The sequence below is a fragment of the Protopterus annectens genome, chromosome 3.part0 (assembly GCF_019279795.1).
Source record: "Protopterus annectens isolate FY-2018-M chromosome 3.part0, PAN1.0, whole genome shotgun sequence".
NCBI lineage: Eukaryota > Metazoa > Chordata > Ceratodontiformes > Protopteridae > Protopterus > Protopterus annectens.
The window spans coordinates 1,430,472,828-1,430,497,900 of NC_056731.1; positions in this window are offsets into that span (position 1 = coordinate 1,430,472,828).

Here is a 25,073-nt window from a genome sequence, read left to right on the forward strand (position 1 = left end):
CAACGTCAAGCAAGCTGTATCAAAACCACCTTTACACAGACACACCTGCTACCCTGTCTAGACAGTAGTAAAAACAAAAAAAAAAGCAATGCCCAGGCTCAAACACAGGATACTGTGCACCATAGTCAAAGTACTGAACCACTAAGCCATGACAGCTGTACTCAGAAATGCAGTATTAGCATATATATAGGAATGAATGGAAATAGAAGCATGACAAAGCAGGTTTTCTTAAGCTGATAAATATCCAAATTGGCCAAACACAGATAAGTGCAGTAAAACGGGCATATATAAGCCCCATAGGCAGGAATACACAGCATAACTGATTGTGGTACCCATTGCAGTCAGGATAGCAGGTGCAGGAGAGGGAAGTTGCACAGAGGTGGGGTGTTGAGGAGTCCAAATATATGGTTTGGCTCCTAGTCCACGATCATGAGGCTCAACTCATGCAGGGCAAGGTCCACTGGGGTGCATACAAGGCAGAGGCATGGAACCGGTTGGCACATGATCTCACCAGTGCTACAGGCATACCAAGGACTGGTGAACAGGTCCGTCACCACCATGCGGACCTGAAGAGACGTAAGCAGGACCAACTGAACTGTTGGATCCAGGTGGCCCAGCAAATGCCCAATGCCCCACTACTGAGTAAGTATCCATGTAATTAAGTATGTAAGAAATTATCCTAGCCTATATTATGGAGATGTATGTTCCAATATTACAGCTACAGGTGTCCGTTCCATGAATCAGCGAGCCTATGCTGATAGGCTGCTGAGGTTGTGCCACAAGGCAGGTTAGTAATTATTTTGCTGGAATTGTTAGAAAATATATGTGAGACAGCTTGTAAAAGAGTTCAGTGTTGTTACATATTAATAAAGTTCAAATAAGCCTAGAAGAAAGATTCTGCTAGTACTGTAAGATTAGATAAGTGATGCAGCCTGTAATCCAGAAATAAATATTAAACAAGTCTGAAATGGAGTTTCCACCTGTATTGTAATATCAGATAACTGCTTCACCCTGAAAATGACTGGTAATCAATCTACAAAGGATAGACATGTGTCAAATACATCCCCTTTTAAAATCTGCCATATGAAATAAGTGAGTCTGTTGGAAAGGATTGTTGTAACCAAGTAAGAAATGTTAATAACGCCTATAATTAAGTACCATCTTGAACTGTAAAAATAAAACAAGTGAGAAAGAGGGTATGAATCGACCAAGAAAGCTCTAATAAGTCTGGAATAAAGTTATACTGCAGTCGGTACATAATGAAATGAATGAGACAGCCACAACCAAAGAGTGAAATGGGTGTAATAAAGTACTGAACCTGGAATGTTTCTGTCCCACAATTTGGATATGGTGCTGTACCCTTGCAATATGGAGATAGTATGGTTGTATGAAATACTGAACATCCACAGTTGTTTAGAGCCATATAAATCAAATGTAGCAGTATGCTGTACCTGAACACAGCCAGATATGAACATGTATGACTAAAAATGGAATGTATATTAATGTAGCAGTAACATTCCCATCACCAACATTCCTAAGGTTACATATAGGAAACTGTACAAAGACATGTAGGGGATATATATCTGCAGCTACTATGAATGTACAGCATATGTATAGGTAGTTTAAGTTGTTAATGTAATATTTCTTCACCCTACCCCATTTTCACAAATGATGCCATTCCACACCAAACTGGGTATGTGTATACACAATTAACTCCCATGGACATTTGTCCTGTTGGTTCATACATATCTGCATGTACGTTGATGCATGTGCCCTGTTCACATATCCAAACCTGATGGCCTGTTGCCATCAATCAACCGTGCATGCTGTTGGATTGTGTACTGATGTTCTAAATATGCATGTGTTATGCTTGCTGTCCAATGTTTGGAATTCATGGGTGTTTGGTTAATGGGAATACTGATGCATGCTGTTACAACTAATGTTGAATGGTGTTGTATGTTACTAACCCAAAATGCCACATAATACTGCTAAACATAGGACAACATGGAAGGCGGGTTCCAGCGGACCCACCTCTCCCACCTCAGCCGGCGAGTGCACCTGGCACCAGTGCCCAGGCCGGGACTTCCTCCTCTGATGGCCCTGTGCCACCTTCGGGTGGAAGCGCTGCAGGGGATGGGGCTCGTCTCCCCTCTGCAAACATGGCCGGAGGAGAGCCTCCACTCACCCTCCATAGTGTCCGGTCTGTGGTGCATAGCGAGATCAGGCATTCTGTGCTTGATCCCCTACGCCAGCTTGAGGCGAGGGTGGCACAACTCATGGGTGTGCCTGCCCATCCTATACAGCTCCCAGCACAGCCCCGTCCTGGGCAGTGAAAGCACAGTGGTAACTGCCCATGGGTGGGGATCTCAGTTCCACTGTTGCCATCTGTGGGCTCATGGGCTTGCAATATCCAAACATCCACCCCAGTCAATTGTGTACCCCCCCCCCACGTGTCATACTTCATCCCTGTATGCGTCTTGTTTGTCTTGTCTGTTAACCTCCCCAACCTACTTCATATACCTCACATTCCACTCTCACCTGAAAAAAAAAAGGGCACTCTGTTCCCAGAAACAAAATACGCTCCATACATAGCTGCCCATTTTGCAGACATGTCTGCTGGACATGTCAACTGATAATTAAAATTGGCTGCACAAAATATTTTGTTGTCCTCACCCCTCTCTCAGGGGTGGAAGGTTTCAAATTTTACACCAAAGTACACACATATGCACAGCTGTTGCTGATAAAGAAATGGGCAGCTATGGGCCTTCCCTACATCCTTCCTGCAAATCCTGAGCTTGTTTTCCTACTGTCCTACCCTCTTTGTGCCCCCTTTTTCACCACTTTCCTATCTCCCCATTTTCTTTTCTTTAAAAGAAATTAGCGTGGGTGTTAGCGAGAGTAAGCACTTTTAAGCAGTAGTCAGCGGGTGTGCGCTTGTGTGTGCTTAGCTAAGCGAGTGTGCGTGTAGCTAAGCAGCTGTGCGCATGCGTGAGCATCGCGCAAACCAGCGCAAACCCACTTACAACTGCTTAAAAGTGCCTTAGCCACTCTGTATGACAAGGCCTGTAGTCTGCTCATCAGCAAAATAAAATTCCCCTGTCAGTCTCGAACACAGGACCTTGGAAATACTAGTCTGCATGACTTACCACTAAGCCATAATTGATATACAAGAACTTGGTGCTGCAAGCAATATATCATGACATAGCAGGACTGAATGTAAAGGGAATATAGGAAGGCCATTACACAAAGCTTGTTTCCTGTAACTTTACTAGCAGTTCTTGTGGAGTTGCATTACATTAGTGTGATAAGAGAAACAGCCATGCTAGGAGGTAATAATGTTACAGTAGCACCTTACAAAACACACACGATATCAGAGCAGGATAAACATCGCCATATTTGAAAAGGTACAAGGCCAGACATCCCAACTGTGACTGATTTACAGGGATGTCCATTTGTCAAAAAATGTTACCTGTGCCCCACTGACTCCTTGTGAAATGTACTAAAAGTAGGCAGAAAGGTGTGGAATCCCACATAATGTACACCATCAATAAGTTAAAGTAGACACTACTTGCATGTCAGAAATGGTGTAGTAATACATATGCTCAAAACACACACACAGTCCCCACAGTCACAACTGCAGAATATCTGAAATATATCATGGGTGTATCCCACTGATATGTACCGTTCCCTGAGGCTGCTCAAATATATACCCGAGAGTATCTGAGGCCTGCAAGTGTCAGAAACACACAGGCATATCAGCCTGACTGCTGTTACACAATCTGCGAATAGCTGTAGAATTGCTTCCACAAGCACACCCTCATGTAGGAGTACAACCCAGAAATATCAAAGGATGTAGCCATCTAACAAACTAAGGACAGTATAGCAGTTTACAAGCACTGCATGTGCCTGATATTCATAGCTGTTAGTACAAAGTACAAGGCCCTACTACTGCTCAGCAGCAAAATAAGATACCCTTGTAAGTGTCAAACCCCAGACCTTGGCCTCACCAGACTGCATGCAGTGTCACCAAACCACACTAAACATATAAGAAATTGCTGCTGAAAGAAATATATCATGCATTACAAGGAGTGAATGTAAATGGAAAATAGGAAATCCATAGCAACACATTCCAGTAAAGACAAATATCAGGCCTTCAAGGAGTGAATGTAAAGGCAAAATAGTGAAGCCATAGCAACACATTGCAAGAGCTACTGTTGTATACCAGTTAATCCACAAGTCCCACAGGAAAGTACATACTCAAATGTAAACAGTGTTAGCATTATTAGGTGTGACTTAACATACACACTGAGAAGCAACAGTCAGGTTTCAGTACAACATGCATTTCAGTGGCTACAACACAGCCTGAGATATGAGAGACATACCAACCTTTTGACTGACACAACAGTCTCCACAGCAAACCAGCATGGTCCCCACCTTGCTAAACTGAAAGGCCTGTGCCTACCTAACCTAACATTTCATAGCACTGTCATGAAATCACAGTGAGAACTGCAATTACCACACAGCAGGCTGAATGCAATTAGTAAATGCTGGCCAACAACTGGTGCAGAGGCCATCACATGCACATGTGCAGATACCTACAAAAGCAGCCTGTACTGCCAGTCCACACATGCAATAATATCATTGCAGCCACTGGAGGGAGAGAGAGAGAGAGAGAGACAGAGAAAGAGTGAGACCAAAAAAAAAAAAAAACAAGCCATCAAGCCAGCCAGCCAGCAAGCCAGCCACCCAAAAAAGCTATCAGAAATAAAGGTAATGTAAACTACATAATCTAATCATCTACATACTGTGAACCCTCCATATGTGTTAGCAGTTTGTATCTATATGTATATGAAGATGTGCATAGGGCAAGGGACATACTGCAACTGTTAGTGAAGGCTGGACATACATATGTAGTTGAAGGTTGCTATGTGCACATATGAAAGTAGGTTGTAGTACAATGTAGGTTGTACAGCAATGGATGTTTATAAGTATGTTAGTGTGTGTATGTGTATGTAAAATAAAATATACATATATATATATATATATATATATATATATATATATATATATATATATATATATATATGTACATAGAGAGGTATGTATAAATAGATAGACATATTTAGATAGATAGAATATGTATATACATATAGATGTAATAGACACATAATATATAGATATATATATATATAGATACATACACATATACAGACAGATATGAATGTCTATAGATATGTATGTATATGAATCTATCTATATATATATATATAGAGAGAGAGAGAGAGAGAGAGTGAGAGAGGCACATGGGGGCAGATGTACTGCAACAGGTGCCTGGTGATGAAGGCATGGACTGAACACCAGTGTGGATACTGGAGTACCATACCCCATTCCAAAACACTTTAACCACTAACTACCACATAGGTGGTTGCCTGCCTACTACAGCAGGTGTCAGAAGGGAACATGGGAAACAAGTGTACAATAGCCTCCCCTTTGAAATTCACAGTGGCACACTAGTCTTGTAATCCCTGTCCACGGTACATGTCATCACAAATGGTGTGTCAGCTAGGGAAATGTAGGTCAGTGTACCCCTCTACACCTCACAATGTCCTACACAGTATGTACCTCCCATGACAACTACAGCAAGGGAAAAGGCCACAGACATACCTGACAAAGAGTGATAATGCCCTCAAACACATTTCCTATGCAGAGTGACTGACAAAACCACAGATAGAGTGCCTTTCATACCACCTACACAGAGGTTACCACTGCTGGATATACAGAGTTATGTCACACCCATACCAGTTGTCCAACCGCCATGGTAACACCTCACAATCTGTCCAGCCTAAATGACCTATGGCCCTCATCCTTGTCACCGCAGTAAAGAGCACATGCTGGAGGCACAGGTTCCTATCCACAAATAAGCCATACCCTGGACTAAACCACCCAGCATTAACAAGCAAGGCTCCTGATTAGTAGATGTCAGACATACCCCTGATGAATGTTATGGAGATAGGTAATATGCCGTATGAGTCACCGCTGTGTAACTGTTTGACAGGAGCAAGTACAATCACATTACATGTGTCCCAAGGGGCAGGGTAGCATAAGGCTATGATGCCGTAGGCCCAGGGCCAATAGCATAGTACCTACCTATGACAATGCACACACACATGTACTCTTTGCAATACCAACTATGTGAGGTGGAATGAGTGTGACACTGACTGTGTGCAAGGTCTGTAATGGTGTGATTGCTCAGCATGACTTTGTGTCTGTCATGGTAGTGTGTGTCCTTGGTGTGAGGCCAGAGAAGGATGTGTCGGTTATTGGGATACAAACATACTACATTTCCATATGTTGTGCTGTAGTTCACAGTGTATGACTGCGGTGTAGGTAGGGGTATGGCAGCAAAGACTAGGGTGGATTACCAGTGAAACTGTAAATGTGCATTGCATGCATTGCATGGGATGACAATATTCTCCATCCATTAGCTTGATACATACCCCCAGTGTGAAGTTGTGCATTGTACCTCAAACAGTGTGCCGAGTGCTGGTGTGTACTAGTTCGTTGTATGGAGTGTGCCAGGCACTGTCACACAGTTGTTGGCTGAGCACCGATATGTGGTAATTTACATGTGTATCCCCTGATAAACAGACAGATGCTATATATGTCAGTTCAGTGATATCAATACAGTAGAGTATTATGTGTGCCATATTACTTGCTCTCATATTTTTCTTTTCCTTCCAGGGCAATGGTGCATCAGCGCAACCGCTGCTATTCAGCTGCAGAGGATGAGGAGATACACCGGAGCCTGGTGCGGGGTTTTTCCACACTGTTTTCGAGGACCAGCCAGAGCCAGCAGGAGAGGGCTGCACTGTGGCAAGACCTTGTCCATCGGGTAAATTATATAGGCATGCATAACTGGACATATGAGCAGGTACTCCATCACTGCAGTGATTTAATTAGAAATGTCCGTTAGCATGCGTCTGATATCCACAGACAACAGCTTGCCACAGGTAGTGAGGTACCTATCCACCCCCCCTCACCAGAGTGGATGAGCTCCTCCTAAGTGTTGTGGCTCCAGGCCAACAACAACATCCACAGACATGTGTCATGATTGAGGCTGGAGCCACCCAGCATGTGGACATGGAGTGTGCAGGTAACATGACATATCTGTAGTTGACTGTTCTCTGCACTGGTAGTTCATGCATGTGTGAGATGTGTACTGTGTGTGTAGCTGTTATCCTGCCTATTCTTGTGCAAGATTGATATTCTGAATATCATCTGTACACCTGTGAAAGCCAACTGTTGTACTACTGTACTGTATCATACTCACAGTATCAATGGCACAGTTGTGGCCACTGACAATAACTCTCTTATTTGTGCAAGTCCCTCTGGAGTAACAGCAAGGCAGCCAATCCATGTTGGTGAGTGTGTAATAACAATACTATTAATACTAATAATAATATTAATAGTTATAATACCCTCAAACAGTATTGTGTAGGTGTTGGATTGCAGGTGTGTATGTGTTTGTATCTGCTATACTGAGGAGTGTGCATGTGTGCCCATGTGCATGTGTGCATGTGCCCGTGTGCATGTGTGCATGTGTGCAGGTGCCCGTGTGCATGTGTGTATGTGCCCGTGTGCATGCATGCATGTGTGCTCGTGTGCCTGTGTGCATGTGTGCATGTGTGCCCGTGTGCATGTGTGCATGTTCCCATGTGCAGGTGTGCATGTGTGCCTGTGTGCCTGTGTGCCCGTGTGCATGTGTGCATGTGCCCGTGTGCATCTGTGGTAACATTGTGTACACATTGTAAACTGTGTTTCCTGTCTTCCTCTCACAGGTTCTGGTGTTGCTCTGTTGGCATGCAGCAGTGAACCTGAAGCCACTGCTGGGGATAGTGATAATGATGATACATGTGTAATGGCACAGGGAGGTGTGACAGGGTCTGTTGTTGGTCAGCCAATTGACAGTACACAGCAGGCAACCCCATCAATGTGCACAGTCATCCTGCCGATACATCCATTGTCACCAATGTCCATAGGTGAGGGACAGCATACAGTGGGCACTGACCAGGGTAATGTGGTATCAGTGGCACATGCATCCCCTCACAGCAGCCATGGCCAGAGTGCTGACATGGTACCACACAGGCAGATGTCCAGGGGTTCTCGTGGGAGCATCCATGGTTGTACTGCCCCTGTCAGACGTGCCCACAGAGGTCTTTCAACCTCAGCTATGTTCCGGGCTGTAATGCAGGCACAGGCATGTATTGAACCGTACACCAGACAGGGTCTGAGGGAGCTTAGAGCACATTGCACTGCTATGAATGACACTATGCGTGAGGTTGCGGCTGCCATCTGTACTGTCAGCGAGGTCATTGACAGACGTTGGGGGGACACATTAGATCTGTTCCACAACTACATGTCCATGAGCCAGGGCAACGCAGGACGGTTGAGGCGTCAACGTGGATGTATGCCAGCAACATCATCAGCTGGCAGTCGTCACAGATGACAACAAACCCGCGGCCACTCCCATAGTGCCAGTACCAGCCCCAGCAATGCTGGGTCTGTGCTGTCATCAGACCATCCTAGAAAACCACGTGCACATGGCTCTGGACAGTCCCAGCAGGGACATGCATCCAGTCATCAACCAACTGCTTCTGATGACAGTACCCAGTCTGGCTTAGTACCTAATACTGTCGGTAGCACCCCTGCCAGGCACAGGTACCATGTCCGTGGCCAGAGACAGTGATCTGTATGACCTGGCAGGTACAGTCTGTGGCTGTCCACAAACACCCGTATATGGCAGCCATGTGGTGGAACTGTGTGCATGCATACACACATGCATAATGCTAACACTTAGGGCTAACCCATACACACTCCACATCAACATTGCCCCATTTTGTACTGTTGTCCCTCACTAACACACACACACACATACATGTTGATTGGATGTGTCAATGGCAGACTCTGGCATACCAAGTACACACCCTGTGCATATGATGAAACCGTGCCACCTCCTGCAATCTGTAACACTGATGCAGGAACAGGATAGCATGGTGCTGATGCACAGGGTGACTACATAGCACTGTAGTAATATTATCATGTTGTTTACAGTACAGTGTAATGATATCAATGTGGGTATATCCCAGCATGCCTGATGCATTAACAGTATGATTGTCATTGTAGTGTTTTTATACACCAGTGTTAATTCCAAAAGTGTAATGTCTGCACATGTTTGCATTCTGGTGGTAAGGCTGAAAACACAAACCGACCTACATAGGTATCACAGGGGATAAGAAACTGGAAGTAATGATACTCAATGCCAGACATCTAAACCACAAGATGCATGCAGTCCAAACTCTACTCAGCATGGAGAATGTTGATATCTGTGCAGTAACAGAAACCTGGTTCAAGGTTCCCAAGAGCACCCTAGCACTACCAGGTTACACCTCATACCATGCTTTACAGCCCCAAAACATGCAACTAACTATGAAAGGAGGGTGAGTATCAATAGATGTCAAGGATACCCACACCCCCAGGTTGGTGCCACAGCATGAAGCATCACAGACTATCCGCGTGCAACTAACAGTGGGTAAAATTGCCTTCCAGCTCATAGCCTGCTACAGACCACCCTCCTAAACCCAGGTAACCCACTTGGCCTACTTATGAACACATGTAAATATGAAGGTGTCTCCAAACAACATTATACTGGGCAACTTCATCTACCCACACATAGACTGGGAGCATTACTGTAGCTCCAACACCCTAGGCCAAAGGTTCCTAGAATTCATAAACTCAAATGCTATGGAACAACTTGTTACCACTCCCACAAGAGGGGAGAACATACTGCACCTGATCATCACCAACATGGGGACTCTATGCTCCAGACCAGAAATGTATCCCTCACTGGTAAGATCATACCATAGAGTAATCTCACTGTATATTCATATACCAACCCCAGCCCCTGCCCAGAAACCACAGTGAAAAAGTTGTCTAAAGAAAATTCCACACACTTCAAAACCGAGACAGAGATGGAATCCTTCAAAGCCCCCGGGCCTCTGGAAAATACGGCCCACACTGCTGAATCCTTTATAAACGCATTCTATGACCACCTTCAGGAATGCACAGATCATGCAATTCCAAATATAACCATGACCCAATCCTCCAATGACAGGCATCCTTCCTGGTGGACCCCAGCCACATAACAGAAAACAATAGAAGGAGGAAGCTACTACATGATCGAGCAATATCCCAGAAAGGGAAGGCATCTCTGATCAGTATTTTGAAAACATTACGGGCACTCATAAAATCGTCTAAGGCCAGCTTCAAGAGAAATATTGCACAAGACACTAAGGATAATCACAAGGCTTTCTTTACTTATGTTAGGAATCTGGGTAGGAATTCCCAGATATGCTCAGAAGTTGTCCTAAATGACAAGGAATACACCTAAGCCACATACATTGCCAACATCATTGCTGACAGGTTCAGCACAGACATCTCACCCCCCTCTCCACCACAAGGGCAAATATATATCCCAGCAGAGTGATGCCCCCCTGACATCTGAGATGCTCAGTCACCCTCTCCAAAGCAAAAACACAGCATCAATGGGAGCAGACGGTGTCCCAGGCTGCATCCTACATGAACTCCAAGAAGAACTAAACACAAACATAAAACTACTGTTCAATCCCAGCCTTACTACAGGGTATGTACCCAAGGAGTGGCGTACAGCAACAGTGATCCCTCTCCATAAAGGTGGTGCCTCAACGGATCCTTGAAACTATCACCCCATATGCCTGACTAGCTTGGTCTGCAAAGCTATGGAAAGGATCATCATAGACCTTATAAATAAAGCTATTGGGGACCTACAGACACTGGATCCTACCCAGTTTGGCTTTGTTGAGGGCACATCCTGCCTCTTAAACCTGGTCGATGTCTTTGAAACAGTCACCAAGGCCAGTGACGAGGGGAAGGTGTTCAACACAGCCTACCTGGACCTCGCAAAAGCCTTCGATACAATACCCCACCCGGGCATTATAGAGACGCTCACCAGCATAACTATAAACCCCTATGTCACTAGATGGATTGAAAACTGGCTCATGGACAGAACACACATGGTCAGAATTGCTGGAGCCATGTCACACTCCAAACCGGTTACAAGTGGCGTCCCACAGAGTTCAGTCCTGGGACCTCTCTTGTTTGATATATATTTCTCAGAGGTACAGGCCAACACAAATGGACTGTGGCTGAGCAGGTTCACAGATGACTGCAAACTGGGTGCCATAATCAACTCACCAGCCAACAGAAGCATCCTACAAAAGGGCCTCATAGAAACAGACAACTGGTGCCAGAGCCATGGCCTTAGGCTAAACGCCAAAACGTGTGTAGTCATCCCCTTTGGCAAGAACAAAGTGCCAACAAATTAACACATAGGTGGTAAGCCATTAAGTACTGTACACATGATTAGGGACCTGGGGACTTGAGTTGATAGCAAACTCTCATTTGACAACCACATGGTTGTAGTGGTCACACAGACAGTTTACACAGGCCACCTAATCATGAAGGGATTCACAGCTAGATCACGGGACGTCATCGTGCCTCTTCAGTCATCCCTCATCAGGCCCATAATTTAGTACAATGCCCCTTTTGTGGTATACCTTACCAGAGACCTGTCCTGCAGCAACTGGAAAGTCCACAAAAGTACCTCACCAAGGGGATCAAAGGGCTCCAACAGATGCCTGACATATAGAACCATGTCCAACCTGGAATTAATGGACATGCTGCACTTCAGAAAATCCAATTTCCATGGAGCTATGCGCTCCTGACACTTGCACCTCAGCACTTACATAAATAGGACATGCTGGAGGGACAGACTCATTACCCAGAGGCTCCTTTCACTCTGGAATAAAATCACAGTCCAGGTTAGGGAGAGTCCCTTAATGACTCTCTGCAAGAGGACTGTTGCTGAATGGATGGGAGATTGTAGGTTTACCCTGGGTTTCCCTTCTGTGTCACTGTTACACAGAGGCTGAGTATACTAACCTGGAAAAAGGCCATATGAAAATACATTTAAAATGAGTGGCGAAAGACAAACACAGTCTGGCTAGGCTTATAACTACCCTAGGGCAGATAGCCTAGTATGAACCTATGAACCTATTACATGATGTATCCTCAACTGATACACAGATGTAGAAAATACAGTGTCAGTGATATCCCTGCAGTACTACACTATACCAGTAGCCATTCTTACTGAGCCCCACACATCCCTGGGAAGAATACTGTTTGGCATATAGCAGTCTCACGTACATGCCAACACGCTAGCGATATGTTCATCCACGACTGGAAATGTATACAGTGGCCTACAATGCAGTCTGCACATGACACACATGACCACCAGAAGGGTATCATACAGATAGATACCTGTTGTCCAAGCCATGCTCTATTACTGTAACGCAACTGTAACTTTGTCATCAGCATGTACTTAACATAGTATTCCAGTAGTACCATGTAGGTGGCAGCACCCATCATGTAGAACGGGTAATGGTGTGTACATATGGACAAGTGTTTTCTTGTCTATCCTGTGATATTCACATTTCCAAAGGTATTGTGCAGTCCCTTGGTGTATCGCCTAAGCAAGAAGGTGTCTTTATGCATATCAGCAACAGTTGCCATACACCTACACTGGATGTCCATTACTCACAAACTTTGCTGTGTTATAACATGTGTGACATATACTCCAGACATGAACCCTCACCCACATTAATATATCACAGCTTTCATGAGTGTGTGTCACCCAGTTGGCCTAGGACACAGATCACTGCAGTAGCCTGCATTGTCAACAACATACATGTATGGCATACAGTCTGGGAATCTGCAGGACATGCTAGCACAGGTAACAACTGTATTCATATGAGGCAGGCTTCACACATAGGAACTATTGAAGGTCACAGGTACATATCTGTATGTGGCACACACATATCTGATGTGTGCATTGCACTTACTGTTATAATTATATGTCATACAATAATAAAAGCAAAATCCACCACACATTGGCAAACTGTGTGACAAACACACACATGGCTTTTGTAGGATTCAAACCCCTACCTAACTATGTTATGACACTTGAGAGAGATCCATTAGCACAGCACACTATTTGCATTACTGGGTGGCTTCCCTTCTCCTGCTGTACTTATAGGGTGCTGACATCATCAGTCTTTACAAAGAGGAATGTACATCATGTAGTGTGTTATTCCAGTTGTCAAAAGGGATATCTCTTTCAAAGAGAATTGCACACATCAACAGACACACTGAGCATTTGCAGGATTTAAACCCCTATCTAACTACGTTATGACACTTGAGAGAGAGACGCATTAGCGCAGCACACTAACCCCTACTTAACTATGTTATGATACTTGAGAGAGAGTCTTTACAAAGGGGAATGTACATCAGGTAGTGTGTTGTCAAAAGGGACATCTCTTTCAAAGAGAATTGCACACATGCATACCCCCTATTCTTCCCAACACACACCATTTGCGGAATTCAAACTCCTATCTAACTATGTTATGACACTTGAGAGAGACGCATTAGCGCAGTGCGCTAACCCCGACCTAACTATGTTATGACTCTTGAGAGAGATGCATTAGCACAGCGCACTACTCGCATTACTGGGTGGTTTCTCTTCTCCTGCTGTACTTATAGGGTGCTGACATCATCAGTCTTTACAAAGAGGAATGTACATCATGTAGTGTGTTACTCCAGTTGTCAAAAGGAACATTTCTTTCAAAGAGAATTGCACACATATACACTGAGCATTTACAGGATTCAAACCCTTACCTAACTATGTTACGACACTCTTGCATTAGCACGGAGCACTATTTGCATTACTGGGGGGCTTTTCTTCTCCTGCAGTATTTATAGGGTGCTGACATCAGTTTTTACAAAGAGGTATGTACATCTTTTACTATCCCTCAGTATGGGGGATAACAATATATATATGCATTAACAGACGCCTAGTTCAGTGTCACATATGCACATCAGCACTGCCTGGTTATGTTTTATACCATGCTTCGTAAACACAGGACTTGTAACAAACAACACAACCAGGGAGTGTATCCATATCCATATGGTCTTCAGTTTTTCCCTTAGAACTGCTCTACTTTCAATCTAAACAGTCTATTCTCTATCTGAAAAGCCAAGCACTTGCTCCTAAATTATTTTTACACAGGTAAAGCACTCTTAAACAAAAAGAAAGCACTACATCCACCTACAATCCCCTTGAGTACCCATTTCCCTATAGGTCCTTTCTGAATCAGTTACACAGCAATCCCTTACACTATTCTAGCATGTCGAAGGGTCAATTACTGGCATCCTCTGCAGTTCAGCTGGTGAATCTGGGAATCTTGAGGCAATGTTACAACTGCCTCATGTACACAGACAACCCTCTCCTCCTCCCAACAAATACAAATATATGTGAGAGATGCAACTATATAGCCAAACTGGAGGCTGAGCTTTCTCAACTCAGTACTGGCAAAACCAGTCAGGAGGAGAAGGTAACCACACACACCACAAACCCAGTCTCACATAAACCTATCACAACTGCAAACCAAACACGTAAACACACAACAACATACTCGGAGGCTCTAATTAAAAATCTACCAAAACAACAGAGGCCTCCAAAGCAGACAAAGTCAGACACACTGACATCCCACTCACCAGACTGAACAAGGTAAAGGTTACAGTAAGCTGCCTGTTGGGCGCTAGAATCTGCCACATAACACAAGCACTCAGGTCACTCCAAAGCAAGTACAAATATGACTCGGTCATTGTCCATGCCGGTGTGATTGACCTGAGACGTACCTCCCTGGACTACATGAAAACAGACATAGAGGAGCTCTCTGATTATGTAGCCCAGGCAAGTATGACCCTGACCCTGAGCAGCATCTTACCCTCACCAAGAATGATGCCACAGTACAAAGACAAAATGATCAGCTTTAACAATTCGCTCAATTACTGGTGTCATTATAAGGGGATCCAATGTCTGTCTGCTTGGGATGACATGCTTGACGAGCCACGCTGCTTCACAAGGGATGGCTTGCACCTGTCACCCCTGGGCTTCCGGATATTGGCCAAGGCTCTTGCCACCCCCATAGTGCCTTTTTTAGGCAAGGCTCAAAAGACAAACCCACCTCCCTAGAAAACACAAGTGGAAAAAAACTAAGGGTAATGCTGCTCAATGCCAGGAGTCTAAATCTCAAGACGCATGCTCTCGAAGCCCTCCTCAGTATGGAGAACATTGATGTCTATGCAGCGACTGAAACCTGGTTCAAGGCTCCTGAGAGCACTCCAGCACTACCAGGTTATACCTCATATCATGCTTTTCGGCCCCAAAACTTGGACCGAACCACAAAAGGAGGGGGAGTATCCATATTCATCAAAGATACCCACACCTCCAGGTTAGTGGCAATACATGAAGCATTGGAGACCATCCATGTGCAACTAACCATAGGCAAAACTGCCCTACAGTTTGTATCATGCTACAGACCACCCTCTCAAACTCAGGAACCCCACTCAGCCTTCCTGAATACACTGGAGAGTATGAATGTCTCTCCAAATACCATCATATTGGGAGACTTCAACTACCCAAATATAGACTGGGAGCATTACTCAAGCCCCAAGACCCTAGGCCAAAGGTTCCTAGAATTCATAAACTCAAATGTGATGGAACAACTAGTCACCACTCCCACAAGAGGAGATAATATACTAGACCTGATCATCATAAACATGGGGACACAATGCTCCACACCGGAAGTATACCCCTCATTGGTGAGATCAGACCATAAATTAATCTCACTGGAAATCCACATCCTGCCCTCACCCCCAGCACAAAAGACCACAGTTAAGAATTTCTCAAAAGCCGACTTCACACTTCTTAAGACTGAAGTGGTATCCTTCAAGGCCCCTGGGCCAGTGGAAACCACAGCCCACACCGCTGAATCCTATATAAATGCTTTCTACGGACCCCTTCAAGAATGCATGGATCATGCAATCCCAAATAAATCCAAGACCCATTCCCCCAAAGGCAGGCGTCCTGTCTGGTGGACCCCAGCCATTAACAAGCTTTACAACAGGAGGAGGAAGCTACTACATGACAGAGCAAAATCCCCAAAAGGGAAGGCATCTCTGATCAGTACTAGCAAACAACTATGATCACTCATAAAATCATCCAAGGCCAACTTTGAGAGAAAAATCGCAAAAGACACTAAAGACAATCACAAGGCCTTCTTTAGTTATATTAGAAACCTGGGTGGAAACTCCCATATATGCTCAGAGTTAGCCCAAAATGACAAAAAATACACTGAACACACAGACATTGGCAACATACTGGCAGACAGGTTCAGTGCAAATCCCCCCCCCCAAAAGGAGAAATATCTATCCCAGCAGAGTGTAGCCTCCCTGACATCTCAGATGTCCAGGTGAGAGCTGCCCTCTCCAAAACTGAAAACATAGCATCAATGGGACCAGATGGTGTCCCGGGTTGCGTGCTACATGAACTCCAAGAGGAACTAAACCCGCACATAAGGCTGCTGTTTAATCTTAGCCTTACTACAGGATATGTACCCAAAGAATGGCATATAGCAACAGTGGTCCCACTCCACAAAGGAGGTGCTTCTACGGACCCTGGAAATTACCGCCCCATAAGCTTGATGAGCCTGGTCTGCAAAGCTATGGTGAGGATCATTATGGAACTCATAAACAAAGACATTGGGGACCTACAAACACTGGATCCTACCCAATTTGGCTTTGTCAAGGGCAGATCCTGCCTTTTGATCCTAGTCGACTTTTTTGAAACAGTCACTAAAGCCATTGATGAGGGTAAGGCAGTTCACACAGCCTACCTTGATCTTGTAAAAGCCTTCGACACAATACCCCACTCGGGCATCATAGACAAGCTCACCAACTTAAATGTAAACCCATATGTCATAAGATGGGTTGCAAACTGGCTCAAGGACAGAACCCACAAGGTCAGAATTGCTGGAGCCATGTCAGACTCTAAGCCAGTCACAAGCGGTATCCCACAGGGCTCAGTCCTGGGACCCCTCTTGTTCAGCATTTATTTTTCCAAGGTGCAAGCAAACATAGGAGGATTGCGGCTGACAAAGTTCGCAGATGACTGCAAACTGGGTGCCATAATTGATACTCCAGCGGACACAAGCATCCTTCAGAAAGGCCTCGTAGAAACGGATAACTGGTGCCAGAGCCATGGCCTTAAACTGAATGCCAAAAACTGTATAGTCATACCCTTTGGGAAAAACAAATTACCCACAAATTACCACATAGGCAGTAATCCATTAAGTACGGAAGAAGTAATCAGGGACCTAGGGACCCAAGTTGACAGTAACCTCTCATTTGACACTCACATTGTCAAAGTGGTTAGGAAGACCTTCTATATTACCCACCTTATCATGATAGGATTCACATCTAGATCAAGAGAGGTCATCATGCCCCTATACTCTTCCCTTATCAGGCCCATAATTGAGTACAATGCCCCATTTGGGATGTACCTTACCCAAAACCTGCAGCAGTTAGACAGACCCCAAAAGTACCTCACCAAGAGGATCAAGGGTCTCAAACATATGTCATATGCTGCCCGGCTGAAGAAACTACAGCTCTATTCAGTCACATACCGCCTACTCAGAGGCGATCTATGCCTGATGTACAAGGCCATGTCCAATCCAGAATTAATGGACATGCTCCACCTCAGAAAATCCAAATCCACCAGAGCCATGAGAGCAAGAGATTTGAACCTCAACACAGAAATAAATAGAACGTGCTGGAGGGACAGATTCATAACCCAGAGGCTCCCTACACTGTGGAACAGAATCCCAGTCCATATTAGGCAGAGCCCCTCACTGACTCTCTTCAAGAGAAATCTTGACGAGTGGATGGGAGTTCGTAGGTTTACCCCGGGGGTCATCTCTGTGTCACTACTATACAGAGGCACAGTAAACTAAACCCTAAATGGGCATAGTATTCTCATTCCAAGGGGTGGCGAAAGCCACACACACTCTGACTAGGCTTATAAATGCCCTAGGGAAGATAGCCTAGTATGAACCTATGAACCTATATACAGCACAGATACACACACCTCTGGGTTGTTACCACTGCACTAAGCATGACAGGCCAAACATATACAACTACCATTGTGCAAAACTGCCTTTTGGTTTGGTGTGTAGTTCAGACCACCCCCTCCCATATCCAGGAACCACACTTGGCTTCCCTGGGAACAGTGTGGGATATCAAGGTGTTCACATACGCCATTACAGTGGTTAACTTCAGGTACAGGAATATTGACAGGGGGAACTACTCAGGCCTCAACAACATCGCCCTACAGCCACTACAATTTGTGAATCCATGTGCTATGGCAGAACCAGTCACGACAGCCACAAGGGGAATACATATTGGACCTGATCATCACCAACATGGGGACTCTATGTTCCACACCAGAGGTAGACCACCATTGTTAAGATATGACCATAACCAACTTTCCCTGGACGTCCATATCCGATCCCCACCCCCAGGCAAGGAAATCACTGCTAACAAAGTATTTCTCAAAAGCAGACTTTGCACTTGTGAAGACTGGGGTGGAATACTTCAAAGGCCCTGTGCTGGAGGATTATACAGCCCAATCTGCAGAATCCTTTACAAATGCATTCTATGAGCACCTGCAGGCTTTCATTGATCATGCTATCCCAAATAAAACAAAGACTTCTCGACAACAACAGACCTGTCTGGTTGACACCAGCCATATATAAGCTGTACAACAGAAGGAGGGAGCTAATACATAACAGAGCAATATCCCACAGAGGGAGGACATCTCTGAACAGTATTGGCAAGACACTTCAATCCCTCAAAATCATCACTTGCAAGTTTTGACAGTGAAATTGCCCAGACACTACAGATAAGGCTCCCCTCAGTCTGGAATTGAATCATAATTAATGTTAGACATAGAACCTCGCCAACCCTCTTCCAGCAAACTCCAGCCACATGGATGTGACATTGCAAATTCAACCCCTGGGATCTCCACTGTGTCCCTGCTTGATGGAGGCACAGCAAACTAGCCTTAAACGGTGCCTTTTGTGACCTACTTTACAGAGGCACAGTAGGCTAATGTACTGGGGAGGCAGACGTCAAATACACTCTGGCTAGGCTTATGTATTCCCTAGGGAAAACAGCCTAGTATCGACCTCTGCACCCATATGTTTATGTTTGGGATGCACAATATTTGTTGCTGATAAACTGTTTGCAGGTCTTTATTGCCATAGCTTTCCCTGTTTCTATGAACAACTTGTGTATCTGTGGAAGATGTTTGATCATGACAGGGTTCCAGTATATTACTTATGTCTCTATTGTCATTTAACTGTGTGCACTGGGCAGATTGCTGTATTGTGGGATGTTCCTGGCTTAACGCATACAAATGCCAGATATGTGTGGCCGACTGCTGTACTGAGACATGGCCTATGTGTGTGAGCATGCCCAGTTCAGGCTTTCCATGGTTTGTTGTCTGACATATGTCTCATTTATCAAGTGTGTGAGCATACCCAGTGTGACTTTTCCATATGCTGAGATCTGAGATCCACTACATTTGTGGTTGTGTGTGAACTTGAACAATAGTTGACATTTATAGTGTGTGTGTTGGAAGTCATGTTGTGTTCTTACTGCCCAACTGCTTTGTGTCTGAATCCAACAGGGATTATGCTGCGCCTGCAGGGTTTCCATGGGACAGTTTGCATACACTTGTCAACATTCTTTCATACCAACCAAGCACTGTCACAGTGTAGTGGTTCAGTCCTTTCACTCTGGTGCACAGTATCCTGGGTTTGAGTCCCATCACTGTTTTAAATATTCATAATGAGCACACCAGACTAAGGTATGACCATGTTGCATTTTGTTCAGCTATGGCCTACTTAAACCAGTTTTGTCCAACATTACTAGTGTATTCTGCAACTTGGGTGGACATTGACAAACACTAGGCTATGTGCCCTAGGACATTTCTAATCCTAGTCAGAGTGTGTTTGTCCTTCAACACACATTTTAACTGGTGTTTGCCATGACATTTTTCAAGGTTAGTATACTGTGCCTCTGTCTAACTGTGACATAAAAGTGATACCCAGGGTAAACCTACAATCTCCCATACACTCATCAAGATTCCTCTTGAAGAGAGTCAATGAGGGACTCTGCCTAACCTGGACTGGGATTTTATTCCAGAGTGAAGGGAGCCTCTGGGTTATGAATCTGTCCCTCCAGCATGTCCTGTTTATTTCAGTGCTGAGGTTCAAGTCTCTCGAGCGCATAGCTCGATGGGATTTGGATTTTCTGAGGTGCAGCATGTCCATTAATTCCGGGTTGGACATGGCTTTATACATCAGGCACATATCGCCTCTGAGCAGGCAGTATGCCACTGAGTAGAGCTGGAGTTTCTTTAACCGGGCAGCATATGGCATCTGTTTGAGCCCTTTGATCCTCTTGGTGAGGTACTTTTGGGGTCTTTCCAGTTGCTGCAGGTGTCTGGTAAGGTACATCCCAAAAGGGCATTGTACTCAATTATGGGCCTGATGAAGGATGAGTAAGGAGGCACAATGACCTCCCCTGATCTAGATGTGAATCCCTTCATGATTAGGTGGGCTATATAAAATGTTTTTCTAACCACTTTGGCCACATGGTTGACAAATGAGAGACTGCTATCAACTTGGGTCCCCAGGTCCCTAATTACTTCTTCTGTACTTAATGGATTACCACCTATGTGGTAATTTGTGGGCACTTTGTTTTTGCCAAAGGGGATGACTATACACTTTTTGGCGTTTAGCTTGAGGCCATGCCTCTGGCACCAGTTGTCTGTTTCTATGAGGCCCTTTTGGAGGATGCTTGTGTCGGCTGGAGAGTCGATTATGGTGCCCAATTTGCAGTCATCTGCAAACTTGGTCAGCCACAGTCCTTCCGTGTTGGCCTGTACCTCCGCGAAATATATACCGAACAAGAGAGGTCCCAGGACTGAGCCTTGTGGGATGCCACTTGTAACTGGTTTGGAGTCCGACATGGCTCCAGCAATTCTAACCATGTGGGTTCTGTCCTTGAGCCAGTTTGCAACCCATCTAGTGACATAGGGGTTTATATTTAAGCTGGTGAGCTTATCTATAATGCCCGAGTGGGGTATTGTATCGAAGGCTTTTGCGAGGTCCAGGTAGGCTGTGTGGACCACCTTCTCCTCGTCAATGGCCTTGGTGACTGTTTCAAAGAAATCAACCAGGTTTAAGAGGCAGGATCTGCCCTAAACAAAGCCAAACTGGGTAGGATCCAATGTCTGTAGGTCCCCAATATCTTTATTTATGAGGTACATGATGATCCTTTCCATAGCTTTGCAGATCAAGTTAGGCAGGCCTATGGGGCAATAGTTTCCAGGATCTGTTGAGGCACCACCTTTGTGGAGAGGGACCACTGTTGCTGTACGCCACTCTCTGGATACATATCCTGTAGTAAGGCTGAGATTGAACAGTAGTTTTATGTTTGGGTTTAGCTCTTCTTGGAGTTCATGTAGGACGCAGCCTGGGACACTGTCTGGTCCCATTGATGCTGTGTTTTTTGCTTTGGAGAGGACAGCTCTTACCTGAGCATCTGAGATGTCAGGGGGAAAGCACTCTGCTGGGATAGATATTTGCCCTTTTGGTGGGGAGGGGGGGGAGAGGTTTGCACTGAACCTGTCAGCAAGGATGTTGGCAATGTCTGTGGGTTTGGTGTATTGTTTTTCATTTTGGACTAATTCTGAGCATATCTGGGAATTCCCACCCAGGTTCCTACCATCAGTAAAGCCTTGTGATTATCCTTAGTGTCCTGTACAATTTCTATCTCATAGCTGGCCTTAGAGGATTTTATGTATGGCCATAGTTTTTTGTCATAATACTGATCAGTGATGCCTTCTCTTTTTGGGTTTTGCTCTATCATGTAGTAGCTTCCACCTTCTCTTGCATGGTTTATTGATGGCTGGGGTCCACCAGACAGGATGCCTGCCTTTGGAGGATTGGGGCTTGGTTTTATTTGGGATTGCATAATCCATGCATTCCTGAAGGTGTTCATAGCATGCATTTATAAAGGGTTCTGAGGTCTGGGCCATATTTTCCACAGGCACAAGGGATTTGATGGATTCCACCTCATTTTGGAGGAGTGCATTATTTGCTTTACACATGTTTTTCACTGTGGTTTTCTGGCCAGGGACTGGGGTCAGGATGTGAATATCCAGTGAGATTACTCTATGGTCTGATCTTACCAGTGAGGGATACACTTCTCGTCTTGGCCATAGAGTCCCCATGTTGGTGATTATCAGGTCCAGTATGTTTACCCCTCTTGTGGGAGTGGTGACAAGTTGTTCCATAGCATTTTGGTTTATGAATTCTAGGAACCTTTGGCCTAGGGTGTTGGAGCTAGAATAATGCCCCCAGTCTATGTTTGGGTAGTTGCAGTCACCAATATAATGTTGTTTGGAGAGACCTTCATATTTTCATGTGTTCTTAAGTAGGCCAAGTGGGGTTCCTGGATTTAGGAGGGTGGTGTGTAGCAGGCTATAAACTGGGAGGCAGTTTTAGCCACTGTTATTAGCACGTGGATAGTCTGTGCTGCTTCATGCTGTGGCACCAACCTGGGGTGTGGGTATCCTTGACAATTATTGATACTCACCCTCCTTTTGTAGTTTGTTCCATGTTTTGTGGCTGTAAAGCTGAGGTGTAACCTGGTAGTGCTAGAGTGCTCTTGTGAGCCTTGAACCAGGTTTCTGTTACTGCACAGGTATCAACATTCTCCATGCTGATGAGAGTTTGGACTGCATGCATCTTGCAGTTTAGACTTCTGGCATTGGGTAGCATTACTTCTAGTTTCATGTCCCTTGTGATACCTATGGAGGTGGGGTTGTGTTTTGAGCCTTACCTATTCAAGGCACTATGGGGGTGACAACAGCCTTTGCCAGTATCCAAAAGGCCAGGGGTGATAGGTACAAGCCATCCCTAGCGGAGCATCGTGTCTTGCTCAGCATGTCATCCCAGGCTGACAGGCATTGGATCCCCTTTGACTAACAACAATACTTAAGCCAATTGTTGTAATTGATAATCTTGTCTTCATATTGTGGCATCATGCTTGGTGAGGGTAGGATGTTACTCAGGATCATCAAGTTTGCATATACTACATGGTGTTACATTGCTTAACACATGGCAATCATGCCTCAGGTGGTGCTACAGGGCTGCCTATGTTGGATACACTCCCTGTACATGTTTGAAAGCAAGTTGTGTCAACTTAGGCATCCCTTTTACAATATGTGTGAGTCAGAGAGAGGTATCATTTCCAGGGTTCCTACTGAACCAGTGTATGTGCTATGCGTTGCCTCTTTGCCAAGGCCAAGGCATAGTGGGCACGCCTCCTTCTGCCTACTGGGGCAGGCTCAGGTTGTTCCTCCTCCGAGTCACGCTCTGCCTGTGATGGCCTTGGCAATGGTGGGGGGCTGTTTGGGCCGGGCCTATGCTGGTCCTGCTGCAGCTGTTTTCACAGAATCATATTATGTAGCATAGCACATACCATGACAATTTGGGTACATGTAGTTGGTGAGTATTGTAAGGCTCCACCAGATGTGCCCAAGCACCGGAACCATGACTTGAGCAGCCCAAACACACGCTCTATTACATTATGTGTTTGGGCGTGTGCCTCATTATGGCATTCCTGTTCCAAGTGTGTGTGCATTTCTGATGGGTGTCATCAGCCACAGCTCCAGTGCATAGCCAGCATCCCCCAGTAGGTGACCATGTCGGATGTCCCCATTGGCAAATGTCTGGTACAGCTGCATCAGATGCCAGATATGGGAGTCATGGTAGCTTCCAGGGCAGCCAGCACACACATTCATTATTATGCCCTGGGCATCACACACAACCTGGCAGTTGATGGAGTGGAAACCCTTGCAGTTAATGTAGGCCCTACCCCACTCACCGGCTGGTGCTTTGAAGGTATTTCGCTATTTGCTGGAAGAGATGCATATTGCTGGCCAATACCTCACGGGAATTGGGGAAATATACATGATCACCGACATGTGCTGACATGGCATCCAGGATCTGGTGCAGTACCCTGGATGCTGATGCCTGTGATAACCCCATCATATCACCAGTTGGTCTCTGGAAGGTACCTGTTGCTAGTATTCTTAGGCCAACACATACCTTGGTTTCCACTGGGATGGGTTCCCATCTGTTGGTTCTGTGTGTGAGGTGTGGCCAGCACAGCTCAACAATTTGCTGCAGGAGGTCTCTGTCCACTCTATAGTGCTCCACTATCTCCAGCTCATGTAACCCCTGGTAGGTGACCCTGGGCCTGTACACTCTTCTCCGTCTCCTCACTGTGGGTTGTCTGGCAGCATTTGCATTGTCACCACCCTCAGCATGTTGCATATGTCACCTTATAACAGCTATGGCAGCACCTAGCATTTTTTGTCTGAGTGAAGCTTTTTCAGTTTTCACTTCTAGTAGCTTACTCCAGTGTTGCAGTGTCTGTTGAGAGAAACATACTGCACTGTTGTTTGCAGAGTTTTCAGTGCTGGGCTGGGTTACTGTTCTGCCTGTGTAACTGCCTGATTCTGATTGTTTTCACCTGCTAGCTATGCTAGTACCTGGTAGCTTCCTACAATTTGTTGTGCTTCCTTTTTCTTCTCTGTTTCCTCAGGGGGGAGCAATGTGCATACAAGGGAAAACACACGCACAGCAGCTAACATGCGCGCACCCATGCTTAGATGGACTACAACTTGCTTATTCAGGTTAAAACGCACGCACACCAGCGCAAATGCGCTTACAGGTATTTAAACAGGCTTCTACATGCTTACTCCGGAGTAAACGCGTGCACTCATGCTTACACGCGTGACTCCATCTTACTCGGGCTTCCCAGCACACACACGAGCACATGCACGCTCATCAAGAAACTTTGGTGTTATCCATAGTGTACACCTTCCATTTCTTGGCTTTCCCATGTCTACCTGTTGACACACCTCTTTCCATCATGTCTAA